The sequence below is a fragment of the Panthera onca genome, chromosome A2 (assembly GCF_046562875.1).
Source record: "Panthera onca isolate mPanOnc1 chromosome A2, mPanOnc1 haplotype 2, whole genome shotgun sequence".
Classification (NCBI taxonomy): domain Eukaryota; kingdom Metazoa; phylum Chordata; class Mammalia; order Carnivora; family Felidae; genus Panthera; species Panthera onca.
In genome coordinates this window covers 166,744,345-166,765,370 of record NC_138340.1, presented here as the reverse complement: position 1 = coordinate 166,765,370, position 21,026 = coordinate 166,744,345, and the positions used below count along the sequence as shown (strand labels likewise).

Below are 21,026 nucleotides of genomic sequence, written 5' to 3'. Positions count from 1 at the left end.
CCCGAAACCTTTTCGGGTACCGGACGCCCCTCCTAGAGTTTCCCTTGTCCAGTTCGAGCTGTAGAGTCCTTCCTTGCCTCGTAATAGCCCCCTCTTCTCTCTGATCCTGAAAGTATGCACGCTCACCGTCTGCAGTTTGGAACCTACAGAGAGGTAGCTCGTAATCTGCCTCAGGTCTACCAAGGGAAGTCAGCAACGACTATCCTCTGTACTTAATATACGTATAAAGCATTTATTTTGCAACGCTGGGCTTGCGAGATTTCTTACAAGTGGCCCCCTGTCTGTCCCTTGTTTTCCAATTCTCCATCTCGTTAGCTCCCCTTCAAACTTGTGAGTGTGGTATCCCGCTACACAAATAGGGCGAACTTTAGTGGACAGGAGCCCCCCACTTTGCCGTTTCCGTGGTCTCCAATCTGTTGGTTTGATCAACAGCAATGAAATGAAAAGTACTACGTGTATTTTTTTTTTTATTCTTTCTTTAGAAGAAATTCCTACAACAGGTGTATCGCCAGGCTTAAGCAGTAAGAATCTTGACAGAAAGTAATACCATTACTTCCAAAACATTCTACCAATTTTCTCAGAGCTGCACAGGACAGCATTTGAATCCCTCAGATTTTTCTGCCAGCCCTGGGATGATTGTGCTGTTACCTTGTCATTTTACTTCTGCTAATCTGACCACTAATTTTTTTTTTTTTTTTTACTTCACCGTAAATTATTTGACTACCAGTGGGGTTGGATAGTTTGCTTACTTTTACTGGCCGCTTGTCGGACTCCTGGAAATTGTCTACTAATGACATTTGCTTATTTTTCTCTTTAGAGGCTCAACTTTTTTGTGCTGAACCTTAGGAACATTTATACTGTTAAGAAATTTCACCGTTGTCTGTCCTGTGTGAATAGTCTCCCCAGTATATTTTGCTTACATTTTAACTTGAGACACTACTTTTAATTTGCAAACATTTTAAATTTAATATAGTCAAACATAACTATTGACTTTCTCCATTCTAAGATCAGACGACTGTTGCTCCGTTTTTTTCCCCTCTGATTCTGTTTTTCACGTGGGATTATTTAATCACCATGAAATCTATTTTGGTGTCTGATAGAAAGAACCCCAACTCTTCCAGGCAGGAACCCCGTGCCCCAGGGGGTTATTCACTGAATAATCGATTCTTTCTCATTAATGCGATTCTATTTAATATGTCTCCATATCTTTGACCTGCTACAACAAAGACACCATTAATTTTCTTTTCTGAAAATGTTTGTCTTAGAATCACTTGGTCAAGTTTCAAAAATATCCTGACACGATTTTGATTGGTGTTACATTATATTTTTTAATTAGTTATAGGAAAACTCTCCTTTATAATATTAAGCCTTTACAGTTGGGAACATGGCATGTATTCTCATTTAGTTAGATGAAACTAACGTTTGTTATTTGCATTCTGTGTATTTCTTACATTTATTTCCAGATACTTTATATACTGTAATGAATATGATCTTCTCTCCAAACTAGTCATTGCCAACATGCAGAACACTTGTTGGTTAGTATTTTTATATTGGAACTAGCCAATTTAGTACAAATCGTTTTAACAGTTCAAATAGTATTTTCAACTTATTCTCAAGGTTTTTAGGTGGACAATCAAATCATCAATAAGTTACAATAATCTTTAAAATTTGTCTTCTGCGGATATGTATTATTTCTTTTTTTTTCAATTTTTTTATGTTTCATTTATTTTTGAGAGCAAGAAAGATAAAACACGAGTGGGGAAGGGGCAGAGAGAGAGGGAGACACAGAATCAGAAGCAGGCTCCAGGCTCTGAGCCATCAGCACAGAGCCCGATGCGGGGCTCAAACTCACGAACTGAGAGATCATGACCTGAGCCGAAGTTGGACGCTTAATCGACTGAGCCACCCAGGCACCCTGAAGATATGTATTATTTTTTATGTTTTTTTAAATCTAATTGCATTGTTTAAAAATTGTAGATCAATGTTACAGTAGGAAATTTAGCTCTCTTGATTCCTTAAGTTTAACAGAGATCTCTTAATTGTTTTACTCTGATGTCTGATGTTAAGTTTGAGTTTAAAAGACAAAATATTGGGGCACGAGGGAGGCTCAGTCAGTTAAGTGGCTCTTGGTATCAGCTCAGGTCATGATCTCACGGTTCGTGAGTTTGAGCCCCGCAATGGGTTCTGCGCTGACAGTGTGGAGCCTGCTTGGGATTCTCTCTCTGTCCCTCTCTCTCTCTGCCCTTCCCCTGCTCGCACTCTCTGTCTCTCTCTCAAAAATAAATATTAAAAAAAAAATTAAAAGACAAAATATTAACCAAGCTAAGGGAGAGGCATTCTGTTCTTAATTTGCTTGAACATTTTTTCAAGTTTATTTATTTTGAGAGGTACAGAAAGCATGAGCAGGGGAGGGGCAGAGAGAGGAAGAGAGAGAATCCCAAGCAGGCTCCGTGCTATCCTCGCAGAGCCCAACACGGGGCTCGATTTCACAAACCACAAGATCACGACCTGGGCTGAGATCAAGACTCCAATGCTCAAACAACTGAGCCACCCGGGCACCCCTAGAACCTTTTTTTTTTTTTTTTTGGATCATTAATAGAGTCTCCTAGAAACTTACCAAGATGAACTTTTTTTTTAATCTTTAGGCCTATTGATGTCATTAATTACATTAATAGTATCCTTTACTAAGCCATCATATCATTTCTGAAATCAGAATGTAGTATTCTTTCCATATTCTGCTGGCTTTGATGAGGCCGTATCGTGTTTACAAAATAATGTGTCTGTGTGCATAAGCGACATTGGTTTGTAATTTTTCATGCTATTTTGGTCAAATATTTCATACTAATTTGGTCAAATCATCACGCTAATAATTCTTGAACAAAAATCACACGAACTTAATGAAATGAATTGGGGAGACTTTTAATTTCGCGTGTGGGTGAACACACATGAAACAACATGAAAATGATCTCTTCTACAACAACGAGAGTCCACGGTGCACCTCTGGGAGTGGCCGAAGTGCGGAAAGCTGCCAACGCCGAGCGCTGGCCAGCACGCGCAACGCTCACCCGCGGCTGGTGGGGTGCAGAATGGTGCAGCCACTTGGGAGAGCAGTTTGGCAGTTTCTTATAAAACGGAATATATTCATTCTCCCCGTAAGATCCAGGAATGATGCTTCGTGGTACTTGCCCGAACGTGGTATTTACCTGAAAACTCATATGCATACAAAACCCTGCAAACTCAGATGTTTATAGCAGCGTCACTCTTAACTGACAAAACCTGTAAGCATCCAAGAGGTCCTTCAATCGGCGAGCGGCTACGTAAACTGTGGAACGCTGAGGCAATAGAAGAGTATTAGCACTAAAACTAAAGGAGCTATCAAACCATATAGAGAGCGGAGGGAACTTAAAGGCATGTTACCAAGAGAAAGAAGCCAACTGAAGAAGCTACACGCTGTATGATTCCAGTTCTGTGACATTCTGGAAAAGGTAGAGCTATGGGGACAGTAAATGAATGGGGTTACCAGAGGTTGGGGGCGGAAGGGAGGAAGAGGAAGAACACCGAGGACTCTTAGGGCAGTGAAAGTGCGGACACCGTAACCGTGGCTGCGTGTCCTTGCATATTTGTTCAAGCCCACAGGACACCCACCAAGAGTGACCACAAAACCGCGGACTTTCCGTGATGATGACGCACTTGTGTAGGCTCATCAGGTCTAACAGGTGCACCATCTGGGAGAGGGGCCGATGGTGGGGAGGCTGTGCGTGTGCACGGGCAGGGGGTCCGAGGGAAGCCTCTGTAGTTTCCTCTCTGTCAACCTAAAACTGCTCTGAAAAAGGCTACAAAAAATTATCCCTAAAAAACTCTCTCTTCCCTTTTGCCACTAAAATTGTCTGTACCCTAGACTTGTGTTTTCTGTTTGGGAGGTAATCACATGACGACATTCACATTCATTCCAAGAACATCAGTGTGTCCACACTTGAAACATCTTATCAGGTCAGTTTGGCTGGTCTCTATTTTCCCAGAAAATAATGCAATTTATCAAAATCTAGAAGCTTACAAGGATTATGACCATTTTCACATTCACTCTGATAACCTCATCTCCACTTTCATACCTCCTCTCCCATTTCTGACGTTTTGCATTTGTGTTTTCTCTCTTTTGTTTGGCTGTTTGGATGTCTTTTATCTTGATTTTCCAAACAGCCCGTTCATGGATCTATAATCCCTTTGGCTTTTCCTGTTTTCTAAAGAATTCATTTCTGCACCTATCATGTGCTTTTCCTGTTCTCCTTACTTTGTGTTTGTGCGTATTGTCTTCACCCCTTTCTTAACTTCCTGAGTGTCTAATGTATTTAATTACATTTTCTCCTGGATGGGAATGAATGAACTGAACACCCTAAATGTTCGTGAATAGTGCTTCGAACACCCCCATAAGGCTTGATACGTGGGGTTCCGTCAATACAAACTAAACGTGTGTCACCGTTATTCCCTCTTTAATGCAACTTATTTTGCTGAGTGGTTTTTAACTTACAAAAGGTTTAGGGTCGGGGCTACAACTTCTGGTCAAGATGTAGGTAATGTTTGATCCTGATTTCAGTGGACAGAGATGAAGAGAAGGCAGTGGGCGGCATGCACGAGGAAACAGACAGGAGCTGTCAGAGCGTGCACAAAACCCAGTGTGCCTTAGTGTTGGTCCACGACTGTGGGCACTGGGTGTCCAGACACATTTTGGAGGGTCCCTACCAGCACTCATGGAGAGCTCTGTCTTTTCTCTGTCTCCCCCTCTCCCTCTCTATATCTATCTCCTCCGAAAAAATAAAATAAATGCAAAACTTTCTATAAAAAAATAAAGCACTGTTTTAAAAATCCTAAAGCAAACTCTAATCATGGAGATTCCCAGTAAGAACCTCACCGTCCCCTACAGAAACACGTACTCGAGTGTCTCAGAATCATTTTCTCAGCCCACACGCGGACGGAAAGCACAGACTCAGGGATCGAGGGCAGCTGTCCCCCCAAGTCTGTCGTCATCAGCTGCCTGCCCGCCACCCCGCCGATGGTGGGAATGCCGGCACCCTGCACAGGAGCCATCCTGGAGTTAAAGCCATTTTGCAACAAAGCACATCTCAAAGACTTCTTTGGGGAAACTTCTCAGTCCAAATGAGCTTTCGCTTCTGGATATGCCCCTTCCACACGCCCGCCTGTGACGGGTGAACAACAGCCACGTACACCCAGGCTCTTTGGAGAGGAGGAGGAAGTCAAAGGCATCGCCCACGAAGCAAGCGCTTGCCTCGGAGCTGACGAGAAGACGCTCCTGCGCCATTGACCCTGACCCACACCTGCGCCGCGGCCAGAACGCCAAGGCTAAGGCTTGAGTCTTCCCAAGACATCCTGCATTCCGTGTAACATCATCCACCAGAGTCCTACCCCCGGGCAGTTTAATCATTTCTTGAAAACAATGCAAACGAAAAACAAAGTTATTTTGACCAGCTCGGAGGCCGAATGGCCTTGGCTGCTTCGTGGCAGACAATAGAAGAAAGACTGCGCACAGATAGGAAAGAAAACATGATTAAATCACAGAGGTGACATTAAATCAATAGAAGCAGAGGGAGATCGATGTGCCCTCGCTCTGGGTAACGGCGGTGGGCTCGTGCATACTTTCAGATTGCTCTAAGATTGCTTCCTATTTGAATTGTGCAAAGAAAGAGTTTGGGGGGCCGTGGGGGGGACTGCCGTTTTCCTAAACGTCTGATTCGATTCTTCAAGTACGGTCCTACGCTTCTCCCGTGATCCCGCAGCACGGCCACTCGGTTCCAGCCCTGTGCACAGACGAGACGCCGAGACCAGTAATAATAGCACGGGCAGCTGGGCAATTACCAGATACGAGTTGCTCTGAGCTAGCCAAAAGGAAAATGAAGGAGCTGTCGTTTGCCACCATAAAGGCCAGGCCGGTGGAAATTCGGGCCCTGCCAACAGCTCCCTCCCAGCACGCTGGCCCTGCACCACTTAACACAGTGGACCGGGGGCCCCGGAACCGACTCAGAAGGTTGAGGGCGGCGAGCTCGATGAATCCCTGTGTTTGCCGAGGAAGCATCTGCACAGAGCAGAGGGTGCCTGACTTCCGGCTCCAACTCTGCTACCCAGCTGATGACCCTGAGCCTCCTAAGCTCTCTGGGCCTTAGTTCTTTTCGTCTGTACCACGAGGCAGCCGGAGCCGATGATCTTAACATCTTCTTTAACCTCCAAAATGCCCATTCTAGGACAACTGCGCTAAAATTCCCGTGAATCATCTTTGCTCGGTGGTAACTAAACTAGGGCCGCGAAAGCTGTTGGGCAAGTTTTCAAGCACTCTGGGCGAATCATACCTAAACAGTGTTAAACATGCCTAAATAGAATGTTTTATCAGTAAAGAAAATACACACACAGCATAAGCTGTATCCTGCCATCGATCTGAGCACGGGACAGTGGCAGGATATGGCCACGGGTTTGCATTTGTTATTAATAGGAAGGCTGAATTTTCAGGACAAAAATAACATTATCCTCTGAACTAAGGAAATGGGAAGCTGTAAATAAAACATATGCAATTGCCAGCTGAGAGGACAGCGTATCTGACTTGCTCTTCCAAAGATTTCACCCCTCAGGAATCGGCGACCGTGCTGGACAAAAGCACTCCCGACTCCAGTCTGGGGACCCGGAATCTGGCAACGTGAGTCCAGAAAACAGAAAAGACATTGTCAGGGGTGCACGGCTGGGAGGGGTGGGAAGAGACAACGCGGGGCAGCACCTGTGAGCATCTCCCCGGTAGCAAAGGATGGGGGGCCGGGCAAGGACGTGGGGCGTCTCCCGCCCGGGCACCGTGAGATCTGCAGCCTTCGGCCCGAATCCTCCCAGGCACCCGATGTGCTCACCTGCTCCCCGGCTGCTGGAGCCCAGAGTCCCAGAAAGAGCGCCAGGAGGTCGACCGCCTCCGCCCGGTCAGCTCAGATCACTCTCGTGCCCATCCTCGCCTGGTTTTAAAGCTTTCTGGCGCTTTACGTGCTCTAGGCCAAGGTGTCTACGGGCACACGTGGATCAGTTTTCCACTTGCAATCATTCTCAAAAATGCGGTATTTTGTGAATGACGAGATAGCGTCCATCTGACTGATTCTTTTACTTATTTGCTTCAAAGAGGTCTCTTCCAATAATAGTTCCAATTTCACATTTCCTTTTAGGGTCTGTTATGGGCTGAGCTGTGTCCTATCAAATCCATGTGCTGAAGTCTCAACCCCAGGACCTCAAGACGTGACTGTGTTTGCCAGGGGTCTTTACACAGGTGGTTAAGGTCAAACGGCGTCAGGGAGTGGCCCTGATCCACTGTGGCCGGTGTCCTTATAAGAAGAGGCGTCAGGATACAGACACACAGAGTGACGACTTTGTGAGAACATGGGGAGAAGACAGGAGAGAGGTCTCAGGAGGAACCAGCTCTGTGAGACCGCGATCTTAGACTCACAGCCTCCAGGACTAGGACAATCACCTCCTGTTGTATATGTGCCCCCCCCCCCACTTTGTGGTGGCCCCAAGAAGCCAACACAGGGAAAGCAAATAAAACTGAAGCATTCAGGAAAGAGGAACAGGGCTAAGTGGATGGACCGTCAGGTGGCTGGGCACAGGTAAGGCAGCTTACTCTCCCCGAGGGTGGGAGCCCGGAGCCCCACCGGCCAGGCAGCCTCCTGCCCGGGAAAGCAAGCCCCCAAAACGCTCTCTGTGCAGCTCGGCCGGGACATGCTTGGCATCCCACATGCTCCAAGGAGAGGATAGCGTGGCAGGCGGGGGACGGCGTCGTGAAGGAATTGGCTATGTGCTGCGTCTGCGCCCTGCGGGATGGGACAGAGACAGACACCCAGGGAACGGCACTCCAGGCCGCAGACACAGGCTGCCATGTTGAGTCGCACAGGAGAGGCAGGTCTGGGGCACAGAGGGTGACTGGGTCCACCTCGGGGCACAGGAGAAGGCGGCGTTGGGAAAGATGGCCAGAGACACCTCTGGAAACAGAGGCTATGCATTCAGAAAGCACTTCGCTGAGCAGGAAAGTGTTCTCAAAACTGTCCGACTCTATCTAGAGACCAGATCTCTCTCCCCTTCGCTCCTGCCAGGAGAAGACACGGCCTGAATCAATACAGTTTTATTAAATTCAAAGATGTCTTGTAGGGTCCCTCAGCGGGGTAAGGAGAGGGAAAGGAGAGGTCTGGGGAGCCCCGAGCTCAGGAAGATGGACCCACTCCTGGACTGCCTCTGGCCATGCGTGGAGGCAGGACCCCACGGGCAAGGTCGCCAGCCCCCTGGAGTGGCCCCGCTCTGGACCGGGGGACCCGGCCCACCCACTCTGTGACCTCACCGAACCCCGATAAGATCACAGCCCTCAGGCGCACCTTCTCGGAACTTTCCCTGCAAAACCAGAGTTAATGAATACAGCGCGGAGGGACAGAGGCCAACAATGGCGGTCTATTCTCCCCCAGCTGTGCATGAACGACTCCGTGGAACATCTAGAAAACAAGTCATGCCTGTGCAGCGAGGGGGGCTAAGGCCTGCGGGCTCTTTTGCTGGTTCTTTCCATGAGCTCAGGGGCCCTATAGTAGGTGTGAGACAGCCTGGGACCCACGAACCACCTGGTCCAGCAAACTCTGGGCCTCTGAGACCCTCAGAGGAGACTGACCCACGACACCTCCAGGGGTGAGGCTCCTCTTGGAAATGGAGAAAGGTTTCACGTCAAGCTAAACTTACTCTATAGGTCAAAACAGAGAGCCTGGGGGCCCCTCGCCCAGATAACGTCCAGCCTTGAGTCAGAAGCGCCTGGAAGGCTTAGTTCACGCTCTCCCTGAGGGCAGGCAACACATCTTTCTCATCTTTGTGTGTATATTGTCTCACAAAGAAAGTGTTAATTACACACCTGCTGGTTGAATGAGTGAATGAATGAATGAACCGTGGTGTGAATGGGGAGGGCCAAACAGGTGCTCGCCCGCCCCCAAAGCACATGGAGGGCAGGGACTGGAGAGCTTTTCCTGGGAAGGGCACATGGTGAGTATCCCAGGCTTTGGGGGCCACGAAGCGACTATTCACTAAGCCACTAAGTGACTGGGCCACAGTCACTATGGAAACACACGAGCATGGCTATGTTCCAAAAAAACTTTATTTCTGAACACTGGCATTTGCGCTTTGTATAATTTTCACATGTCATGGAACAGCGTTCACCTTTTAATATTTTTTTTCAATCATTTAAAAGTGTAAAAACTGTTCTTAGCTCAACAGTCACAAAAGGCAAGGATCTAGCCCGGTCTGCGAACCTCTGATCTAGGGCGTGGCTGGAGGAGACATCACGAGATCCGAGGTGCCCCGCAGAAGAAGGGGTTCTGAGCCGCACTTTTTATTCCACAAATTCCTGTGAGCAACACAGAGCCTGGACCCAAGCTGCAGCCTGAGGCCACCTCTGGGGCCAAAGCCACTGCCGGGGGCCCAGGACCACCCCTCGTAGTGCACACGAGTGAGAAATAAGTTTCATTGTATCACATTACTGAGATGTTTGAGGTTGTTTGTTACGCAGAATAGCCTTGTCTATCCTAGCTGATACAAGCTCCGGTTTTCAAGTTTTCAGCTTCAGAAATGAATGCTGATGGACTGAACACTATGGAAAGGAGGCTGTCCACACTCACACTGCTTCCCATCACTCCTGAGCGATATCCGACAAAGGTGTTGCTGTCTTCAGCTCTTCTCGCTCACCTTTGTGAATTTGTTTTTCCACCAACTCTAAAAGCGTTTCTTGATTTTCCACCGTATGACCAGAGTAGCAGCCAATGCATCTATCCCTTCCCTCTCCTCCGCTCTCCCTATCACTTTTACCAATTACGATTTTATTTTTACATGGTGAGGAACACTGACATCGGCATTCCGTCTTGAAGCCATAATTAAGTCTTCTGGGCTTTATTCCTAGGTTGATTCTAGAAGATAAATAAAAGTTCTTAAAACATTAAGTGCATTTATGGGATTATGACTGTATGAAGATCGCTAACTCAGATAAGTGGTGTGGCTCCGTTTTATTGTCTGAGGGTCCTGTGCCGCCCGCGGGAGAATGTTCTAGCCTCGAGGCTGCAGGCCAGAATGGAAAGTCATTATTCTGAATTTCTGTGAGAAGTCCATCCAATTGTGAAGGCCCCCTCTCTTGTGAGCCTGCTGCCTGTGTTCCCCATATTCTCCGCAGGGCTGGCACGGGGTAAGATGATGGGTTTTCCCAGGACAGACTGACGAATTCGCCCCGCTTCCCAGCTCTGCTCTCCCGCCGTCCGCATCTGGCCCACCCCGAGCTCTGCCAGACTTACTTTAGATCTTACAGAGATTTGTTGAAACATCTTATCTCCTGTCATTCCCCCTTCTGATCTCTTCATAAGGGTTGATTCCTTCTGTTTTTCTCCTTCTCCCCTCTTTCAGCAGCGTCTGATGCTGGCGGGGAGAAGCGAGCACCCCGCTGGCTAGTCTTAGACATCAGCTTCTCTCGCTAAGACAAGTTCCACTTAACTACTAAAACATAACTGTATACACGAACGCAGGGAAAATGAAACACAAAATGTGTCGGTGACATAACCCAGAGAGCAAACCCGACAGATCATCTCGGCTGGTATGAATTTATACAGGAAGACTCCCCACCCGGGTGTGCAGGAAACACATTCGGTGCTGGGCATGTTCCTCTGGGCCACCGCCTCCCTCCCGGCCGTGCTGGACAGCTCCACGCCCCTGCCCAGCCTCCTCCAGCACCTTCCAGGCTTCCCCTGACTCTTTTCTCTGAAAGCCAGGGGGTATCAGCCGCCCTGTACCCACAGGGGAAGCCAGCGGTAGACAAATGCCCACCTCCCTCCCTGCCAAGGGGCAGCTCTGGGGTCATTCCCACTCTTCTAGGGTGGAGCCCTTCCTGACCACCGATAATGCCCCACAGACTCTCCTGTCTCCCCTGCACACGGGGAGCACTCCTGATTCCAGGGACCACTTTCCACGTGAAAACTTTCTCCCAGATTCTCATCCCAGCCTCTGCTCTGATGACAGGCACACCAGACAGGGCGAACCGTGCCCTCTGGGGGATGGAGCATCTGTTTATCCAGAGGTGCTGACACTCTCACATGGCTGAGGTCGAGAGTGCAGATGGCCTTCAGAGCTGGGGGAATAACCCGGGGGGGCGGTCAGGACAACTGGTTGTGGGGACCCTCAGGAGAGGCCCCAGAGGGTGGGCAGTGAAGAGAGCAGTGAACATGAGGAGGGGGACCTGGCCCTTGCTGGGACCTAACACAGCCATCGATCTCCAAGCATCCAAAACATAGCCTGGGAGGGACATCGCCCTTTGAAACCGTTGGTGAGTGCCTGAGGTCAAAGGCATGGTCAGAGCCCCTGTGCTGAGACCCCAGGAGGAGGGGGTGGGCAGCGAGGGTGGGGTTGAGAGGTGAGGGGTGGCTTCCCCCTGAATGTCTACAAACTCGTGGGGTCTCCTACGCGTGGACCTCCCAGGATGGCCGGGGGACAGGGCCAGACCGTGTCCCAAGGATAGTGCGACAGCCCGAGAGGTCCAAGAGCAAGGAGGTGGAGAGAACCGGGGAAGGCCACCCACCAAAACGAGTGGGCGAGTGGAGAGGCCTTCTGATGGTCTGCGCAGCTCGCCGCTGGGACGGCAGCGTCGGCCTGGGTCTGTGTGGGTCGCGTCTCTCTGAGGAGCAGAGCCCAGAGCCGTGGCCGTTCCCGATAAGGATAAAAAGCTGAGGACTGACTTTGACGTATCTGGGGTTGCTTGCTCAAAGCTTTTAAAAAGTGTTTTCTCTCCTGAAAAGGCCCCCAGGTACAGAAGGCAGCATTTTATTTTATTTTTTTTTTTTTTAATTTTTTTTCAACGTTTTTTATTTATTTTTGGGACAGAGAGAGACAGAGCATGAACGGGGGAGGGGCAGAGAGAGAGGGAGATACAGAATCGGAAACAGGCTCCAGGCTCCGAGCCATCAGCCCAGAGCCCGACGCGGGGCTCGAACTCACGGACCGCGAGATCGTGACCTGGCTGAAGTCGGACGCTTAACCGACTGCGCCACCCAGGCGCCCCAAGGCAGCATTTTAAAGACAGGTGCATGCCGAACCCCCAAGGTCAGTGCGCCCCGGGAGCAGTGGGCCTGTGTGTCATCACACACGAGCGTCCGGGGGTTCAGGCTCCCGTCACCGACGGGGAGGGGCCACCGGGCGAGCACTAGCCGGGTGCCAGGTGGCCCGTCTCATAAACGTCCAGCCGCCCTGCGGGGTTCGCGCAGGTGGGCCCGCTTTTCAGAGGACGAAACCCACACTCGGGCAGCACAGATCCTGAGTGTCGGGCTGGAATTCAAGCAGGTTGGCCCCGGGACACGGTCAGAATGAAGAGTCCCTGAAATCTGAATTTGAAAAAGCCACGTCCCTGCGGCTTGCCAGGATGACCCCCCAGAGGGTGGAGGGTTGTGTGCATGGAGCCGTCTGTGCAGGAAGGACCCCCGCGGGCTCTGGGGAGGGACACCATCGGACGATGGCCGAGGCAGAGCCGTCCGAACGCAGGGCCAGCCCTCGGGAGCTGGAGCCCCCCACACGGAGCTGGCAGAGACCCCGGCCAGGCCGCCATTGGGAAACCGCACGGGCCCCTGGCGGCCTTCCAGAAGGGCAGGGCCGCGCCCTTTGGGTATCATCATGGCGCTCAACCCAAGAGTCATTTTCAAGCTGAAGTTTGCCTTGTGGCCTTTTTTAAACTGCAAACAGAAGCTTACGGTGCAGCGGTACGTAGCCCCGTACATCGTCACGAGAAGGCCCCCATCGCGGAACAATGACAAGGAGCGTGATCGACGGACACATACCGAGAGTGAGAAGTTTACGCGGGGCTGAGACCGTGGCAACAACAAAGCAAATGTCCGCGTTCTTGAGAATAGCATCCTCATTTATAAAGTATGAGTAATAAAATCAATACCGCTGAGATTGCGCGAGAGCAGGGTGCAGCATGGCCTCCTGGCCCGGTGACAGGTGACCAGATAAGAATGTTCTGTATTCTTTCCACTAAGTAAATACACGCCCCCCGGGTCCCACATCCCCCCAGCGATGGCCGTGGGGGATGTTTTCTCTAAGTGAAGGTGACGAGAACGATCGCAAATAGGTGAGACTAATGCCTCCTCACTAATCACCCAGTATCGTGGCTGCTCAACGTTCAGTGCCTGTGGCCTGGTTGATGATTGCCTTTCCTTTAAGGACACCTGAGCTCGAACACGTGAGCAGGAAGCCCGTGACCCAGCGAAGTAATGAACGAGGCGGGAAGGGTTCTCTCCCCCGGGATGGGACGCGGGAGCCCCCCACGCACCTGAGGAACGTGGTGCTGATGATGCCGTGCTGATGGTGGCCGCGTGAGCCGACGAGGGAGACCCGGACATGCGCGGTGGCCCCCTGTTCACCACGTGTGTTGGGGATACACCTGCGAGCGACAGAGACAGAGAAACGTGTTGAACAGCTCATTCCCTGCAGGGAGGGCCAGCAGAGGGGCGGCTCTGGGTCCTGCAGGGGCGACGCACTTACCGAATCGGAACCATCACTCGGAGCACGGGCTGTACCGTAACCTCCCAGTGGTGGCCGGGACGCCACTGGGGCTCGGGTCCCTGCCTTGCCTCTCCCGGTCCGGAGACCCAGAGCCCCGCCGTCCACACGTGGGCGACCCCTGTGCCTCCCGCCCCCCCATCCCCGTCCGGCCTCCTCACTGCAACCTGTGCCAGGGCCTCTGTGCCCAGAGCACACGACCCCGATCCCAGCTTCCCTACCGGGCCTGTGTGGCAGGGAGCCCCCGAGGGCCCCGCTGATGATTGGAGAAGGCCCATCAGTCTGCTGCTTCTCCACAGCTTTGGGGGGTGGCACCAGCTGCCACTCTCAGGGCCCCTTGAGGAACCCGGCGCCCATCGGAGCCACCCCGGGGGGGCCCTCGTCCAGGCCGCTCCCCCGCCGCCCCTCAGTGGGCACATAAGACGTAGTCTCAGTGATGGAGCTGTGCCTTGGCAGGCCCGCGACGGGGCTGGCTGCCAAATGCTCTCCCAGCAGAAGGAGCCGTTTTGCAGGAAAGAGGAGAAAAGATTGCAAATATGAACTGACGTCAGCTCTGTCTTTGGAGACTCAAAGTTGGGAGCAGGATGAGGTCATCCATCCTTCTGAATTCTTTCCCTTCCCTGGGACAGGAGGAGCCCTAACCCAGGGACTGTGTCCCAGGTTTCCTGAGCAGGGAGTGCCGGCAGGCCCCAGGGTCTCGGGTGGGGAGGGGCGTCAGCTGCCCCTGGACGCGGAGCGGCCGCTCTGGACCTCCCGTGGCTCTGTGCTGCCTAAAAACAGAAGCCTTCGAAACAGGCTGCCTCCTGGCGGGGCTGAGCGGATGGACCGGCTCGGAGGGCCCGCAGAGACCCCCACAGCCCGGCCACCCAGCCGGGCTCCCTTGCCGCTGGTGTCCCACCCGCCACACCGGGGACACGGGGACAAGCCGCGCAATCTTCCCGGTTTCCCCGTGAGGAAGCTGAGCCCCTGAGAGAAGAAGGCTCCCACACTCAGAATCAGCAGCAAAGACATCAAACCACAGACGGGTCACCCCAGGGGAGAGCAAGGGGAGCCCACTGTCTGCACGGGGGGGGGGGGGGGGGGGGGCACGGGGTCAGCGCTCCAGGCGCTCAGAGACAGAAGAAGCAGGCAAGCCGGCGAGCCAGGGTCGGTGCAGCGGCATGGAGGGGGCCAGCGTGAGAGGCAGACCCGAGTGCCAATCCCCAGTCCTCCTCTTCCTCCGTGTGTGACCTCGGGGACAACACTCACCCTCTCTGAGCCTGCTGGGCCTCACCCATGACATGAAGGTAATAGTCACTCCTTCAGAGCTGCTTGAAGCCTCCAACGACCACGGCGACGCTAACACTCAGCCGAGAGGCTCTGGGGGGCTCTTTACGCACCGCCCACAGGAGGCCTCCCATCCCGGCAGCGGGAAACCGAACAGAGAGGCCAACTGGCCCCAGACAGGGGCCGCCCCAGGGCCCGCACCCTTCCGCTGACCCAGTGACCCGTCTGACCCAAGCCCGGCCTCGGGGCCAAACCTCAACAGCAGAGGACGCTCGTGACTGATGGAAAATGTCCGGGGGACATTTGGTTTGTGATCCACGCACACGCAGCACCTGGGGCGTCGTCCCGATGCGGCAGGTTCAGGGCGATGAGTCCTCGGTGGGCACCGAGGAGGAGTTCGTAGAATATGCAGGTGAGCCCCGACCCACAGACTGTGCACTCGGGGAGCACAGAGCTTCAGTGTGGACACGCTCTTGGGACCAAGCGTTTCCGGTGCTAACACGTGGGCTCGCTCACCAAAACCCCCACAAAGCCAGGCACAGGCACCGTAGCAAGAAGGGACTTGGCTGATCCGTGAGTGCCTTACCCTTACTGCCGGGATGGGGGGTGCGGCCCAGAGAGGCCGTGGGGTGGCCCAGGGTCACACAGCAATCAGCGGCCAAGCCCGTCCCTCAAGCTCCTTCCTCCATCCCACTGCCGTGGGGGCCAGGACCCCGCTGGATCTTCCCCCTTGCGGGCAACTGAAGGCTGGCGGGCAATCTCTTCCTTGCCCTGTCTCTCCAGGTTCTACGGGAATGAGAGTCCAACAGGCATGGCATGTTTCCAACCTGGGCATCGGACGCGCCTGAGTGCAGTCCCGGCCGAGCAGAGCCAGGTGGACGGGCCGAGAGGGGGCCTCGAGGGGCGGGTCGCCACTGGGCCGCAGGTGTGCCCCCACAGGTGTCTGTGCGGGTGCCTGACCCCTGCTCAGATAGACACTCAGGCGGCCAGAGGCTCAGTCGGGACCAGCCCCAGACTGGAAGCCACATCCCCATTGCCTTCCGTCCCAGAAGTTTCAATGGTGAGGTTTTCTACTTTACCAAAGGATGATCCACAGGACTGGCTTGGATCATAAGGGCCCTCAAATCTGTTAGGGCCGTCACTCGATTTATTTAAAACCGCCTCGTAGGTGACTTCGCAGGAAGCTGAAAGTCGGCCAAGTGAGGTAGGTAATGAGAGCCGTGCATTCTGCCCTCCCGTGTCTGCTTCCAAAAACCATGCTCACACTCTGCGTTGTCCCCCAGGCTCCGAAAGCGGGGCGGGGGGGGGGGGGGGGTGTTGCTGTGTGTCACTTGTTTTTTTTTTCTTTTTTCTTTTTTTTTTTTTCTTTTTCTTTTTTTTTTTTTAAATTTTTTTTTCAACGTTTTTTATTTATTTTTGGGACAGAGAGAGACAGAGCATGAAGGGGGGAGGGGCAGAGAGAGAGGGAGACACAGAATCGGAAACAGGCTCCAGGCTCCGAGCCATCAGCCCAGAGCCCGACGCGGGGCTCGAACTCACGGACCGCAAGATCGTGACCTGGCTGAAGTCGGACGCTCAGCCGACTGCGCCACCCAGGCGCCCCTGTGTGTCACTTGTTAATGCAGGGGCCACATCCGAGCGTCTGGTACGTTCTTAAGAAGTCGCCAGAACATACAAATTCTGCGTCCGCTCCGCACAGAGCTGCAAAGCGGTAGGCACTGGAGGTCGTGAAGCCGGGTCTGCGGTCTCAGGGAGCGCACGGCCCAGCAGGAAGGACAAACATGCGGGGCCCCGCCGTGAGGAGGGTGTCCCGCTTCGCACGTGCGGCCCCTGGCCCTGGGTGACGCTCTTCAGGACGCCATGAGTGGGGAGCAGACCTCCCAGGGCATCCGGTCCGGCGCCGACGTGGACGTGGACGGAGTGTCGCGAAACGGCACGGGGTCAGTGCCACGCGGCTGCAGCCGGGGAAAATAGCCGAGGCAGAAAGTGGCCAAGTCCGCGTCCTCAGTGGAGGGGACAGATGTTTCCTCCCAAAGTCCCGAGGCTCTGAGCCCGGCGAGGGCAGCAGGCAGAACCCCCGGCTGGAACCTCACGGAATTTCTAGGCAAGTCTTCCTGGAACAGAGCTGACAGAAGCTCTGTGTGCCCAGGCTGAAGTCCACCCGTCCCCCTCCTAATCTGTCAGTCGGCTTGGGATGTCAAGCGCTTTAAAGGCCCACCTCCCGCCAAGGACAGGCAGCGCCGGCCTCACATCCACACCCACCACTTCCCCAGACCTGCCGTGAGAGGAGGCTGGAGAAAGCACTGGGTCCTTCGGACGGGTCCCCAGGCCTGGCCGATGCCCCCGCGCGTGGGGCAGAGCAGAGCGGGAGGGGAGGGCCCCCGGGGCACCCAGTCCGCCAGGCTGACACCCACTGGACAAGACCTGGGGTGGCTCTCGTGGGGACCCGGGGAGGGAGACGGAGGGAGAGGGGGGACGGTCGGGGAAAGGGCAAGGTGAGCCCCAGGCTTAGTGGCTGCTAGGGTCAGGTGAGTGACAGCGCCGTCCTCTGAGAAGAGCCTGGGCTTCCTGCCCAGCTGGGCTGCGGTTTAAACCCTGGGCACCCCCTGCGGGAGGCCAGGCAGTTAGGGTTCCCCGGGCCCAGCGTCCTTAGTTATAAAGTGAACAGAGCAATAACGGCCAGCTAGGGGATGAAGATAATGCACACGGAAAGTCATGACAACAGTCATTCCCTCCAAGGGGAGGCCGTTTGCTCACAGGGGCAAGTATCTGTGTCCAAGGAGCCTTCAGAACAAACCAGAACAGACCGTCCCCCAAGATACCGTCCCACACAGGCGCGTGCAGGGGGGGTGCTGGGGTCTCCAGCCACCCCGAGCCTTTGATGTAAGCGCTTTACAGGGTCGCGCATCGCGCGTCTCCGAGAGCAGGCCTCGCCTGGCTTGTTGGGTCTCAGAAGTGGAGTCACGCTGGAGGACACGGTTAGGTGACTTCCTTCAGAGGTCCTCAGAGTCACAGAAGGGAGAAAGCGGAGGCAGGCCCCGCGCTGTGTCCTTCCGGGCCGCGTGCGCCCCCAGCGCGGAGGCGGGCCCACGGTGCGGGCGCGGGACGCCCGGGACCCTGCGGTTAATCATTGACAGGAGCGTGCGGCCCGGGGACTGTGCCCGGGCCTGTCTCCATGTGTTCAAGGAAGTGGCCGGGAGGAAGCTGTGGGCCCAGGGAGGGACAGTAGCGGGAACTCAAAAATAGTTTTCATTCCTCCGCACACACAACAGCCGCCGGGTGAGTGGCCTACAGCACATTCCTCGCGCTGGCCGGGCCGCCAGGGCCCAGGGGCGAGGGAGCCAAGAGAGGGGGCCGTGTGCCTCCCAGCGGCCCTCCCTCTGGCCCTGCCACTTCCGAGTCCCCCCGCCTCCCCGAAGTGTGGCCAGTGCCACTGGGGGGCGGCCGCGGCAGCCGGCTCCCCGGCCTTCCCGACGGGCCAGGTGCAGGGAGCGGGCAGGTGACGGAGGGGCACCAGCACGGGGCAGGCCAGCGCACAGGCCCTCCCTCGCCCAGCCCCTCCGGGGCCTCGTCCTGGCTCTGGATCTTTCCTCTCACATTCCCCACGGCGCTGACCCCCAGTCGGGTTTCCTCTCCTGGTTAAATTAGAGGGGCTGAGTCACAGCCACTCAGCACTGCCCTACAGGTGCCACACGCCCTCAGCCTACGACCATGCTAGACGTATCGCGACAACCCGTTTATGTCCCTCGAATCAAGGCCTTCATTCAACACCCGTGGACTGAGCACCAACCCAGGACGGGGCTCCAGACGAAGGCCTGACAGAGGAAGCAGGCCTGGGCCCCGCCCCGCCTTGGGGCACAAGGCTCGGCGTAGACGTACAGCCACCTGTGTGGGACACAGAGCCCCTCATGCGTGGTCCCTGCGTCCTGCGGACCCTGGGCTGCCGTTCACCCGCGGTCCCTGCAGCACGGAGTTGCGTGCCCGGGGAACAGGGGGGACCCGAACAAGCCCAGTGACTGTGCCCTCTGGACACGCGTCATTATTTCCCCTCCAAGGAAATCTCTCGTGTGCCACCACCGTCTCTCGAGTGGGATTCCAAACATCAGCTCCACAGACAGCAGACGTGTGGCCAACCCTCTGTCCCACCGCCAGCGAGCCTGGGCACCGCGTGACCCACCCACACGGGAGGGGCCGGTGCGGCCACCACACCCGTGCTCTCGCTCCCTCTCTTCCAGCACCTTCTCCCTGCGGCCTCCACTCAGCTCAAGTTGGTCAACCTTCCCGCTGCTCTGACATCCAGCCCTCTGACATCCTGACTCCCCTCGCAGCTGGCGCAGCTCCAGCCCTGTTCCCGAAGCAGAGGGAGAGCCCTGCGCCCCACACCCACCCCTGCGTCTCCTGCGTCCTGCACCGCGGCACAGACACGGAGCCAGTGCTCGGTAAACACTCATGATGGGGGAGGAAAGGGCTGAGGTGTGACCGGTTTCCTGACGCACCACATCACCTGGGAGAGAAAGGACATTGTTCGGAGAGGTTTGTAGACACAAAGATAAGGGAGAAGGGAAAGGCCCTGCGGCCATATTTCCCCATTTTATTGCAGATGATTTCACATCAAAATGGTGGTAAGGAAGGGGCATCGCGCCCCGGACAGAGCGTAACCTTGATGGGACCGCTGGAATCCGAGCACATCGCCGAAACTCACCCCTTCGCTCTCGAGGTGGAGTTCTTCAGGGAACACAATTAAAGGGTTTTCTCAAGATTGAAGGGAAGGGTCAGTCCCCGCCCGCGAGTGGCAGGTGCGGGGGCAGCGTCTCTCCAGGGGCCGGGGGCTGCTAGTGAGCCAAGGGGTCGTGGACACACAGTGCTTGGCTCTAGAGACAGAAGCGAAAACCAGACCAGTCCAAGCCCCTATCACACCCCTCAGTGACACGGCCAGGGGGAGGGGGCCCATCACACACCGTGCGGTCCGCCGGGAACCGCCCCAAATGGACCAAGCAGCAAAAATCCAAAGTAATTTCAGGCAGAAGCCAGCCTGTCAGACCTGGCAGAAGAGAGTGCAAATGGGAGGTGATTCTGTGCCGGTACCTGGTCAAGAGGGCAGAACGTTTCAGCATGAGAAGAGCCCAGAAGGAGGCCAAGAATGATCCTTGGCCGGCAGGTGGCCATGTGACCTACATCCCGTTCCGGAGGCCCCGGGCTCCTGCCACCAAAGAGGAACGGGCACCCACATGGGCGAAGATGGACGACAAAACGTGGGCCTTGCCTCTAGCTTCCGTGACCAGGGCCCGGACCTCCCAACGGGGTCTGCCCCTGCCCTGGGCTCCCCCTCCCACTGTGCATTAACATGGCTTTGCTCCGAACTCGAAACACAGTTTTCAGATGTCCTCAGAAGTGACCTGTGTGTGTCCTTTAGGGGTGGATTTCATTTTTGGAAAAACCAGAAGCCAAGTGCGTGACAGGGGCTGGAAGAAGGGCCGGGCTTCCCGGGACGGCAGCTTGGAAGGAGAGGCACCCGTCGGTACGTAAGCAGCCGAACGTGCCGAATGAAGAAAAATCTGTGTTCTTTCCCTGCTGAGGGTGTGTGTGGGCGTGTGCACGCGTGTGTGTGCGCACCTGTGCGTGTGTGTGCGTGTGCGTCACACTTTGAGGCCTGGTCGGGTTAATCGACTCCCAAGTGAAGGCACTTGGGAATCTCACTGTGTCAACGTACCTCATAGTCCGTCACTTTGAGGAGCGAATACACTTCCAAATGAGTAAATCTCAGCTCTGCTTAAACTAGATCTTACCTGAGTCTGGCCGAAATGCACGTGCATCTAAAACGCACTTGGAGATTCCGTGGCCTCTAAGTGGGACACTGGTCACAAGTTCCAGTAAACATCCAGGTTTATAAGACCCAACGGGAAGCAGGCACAAGCATCTGCGAGGTCAGAGGGTGGGGGGCGGTCGGGCTCCTGAAGACTTTGCGATTCCTTCCGACATCGCGCGGCCTGCCAGGGACGCCCCACGCGCCGAGGGCAGATTTACCCTGTGGGCCCCGCCGTACTTGGGGGTTAGAAGCCAGTGCGTGTCTCCAGATGGGCTTTGTCTGAGTTCAGGGAGCAGCCCCCATGTGAACAGGCACGTCGGCCAAGTGGAAATCCCAGCCCTTTGTATATTTAGTCAATGAGTGCAGA

At 54.5% G+C, this 21,026-nt stretch overlaps 1 long non-coding RNA gene across 2 annotated transcripts in view; it reads right to left on the bottom strand.

Annotated features, from left to right (window-relative positions):
- Positions 1-3,454: 3,454 nt before the first annotated feature.
- The window catches only part of LOC144614281 (uncharacterized), a 42,833-nt gene continuing 25,261 nt past the window's right edge, over positions 3,455-21,026 (bottom strand). Inside the window, exons 2-3 of one of the 2 annotated variants that reach the window (XR_013551924.2) lie at positions 13,358-13,468; positions 3,455-8,116 (exon numbers count right to left, since the gene is read on the bottom strand). This is a non-coding gene — a long non-coding RNA (uncharacterized LOC144614281). Of the gene's footprint in view, positions 8,117-9,160; positions 9,963-13,357; positions 13,469-21,026 lie in introns of those variants that run through there. The other variant, XR_013551923.2, reaches the window with a different exon arrangement.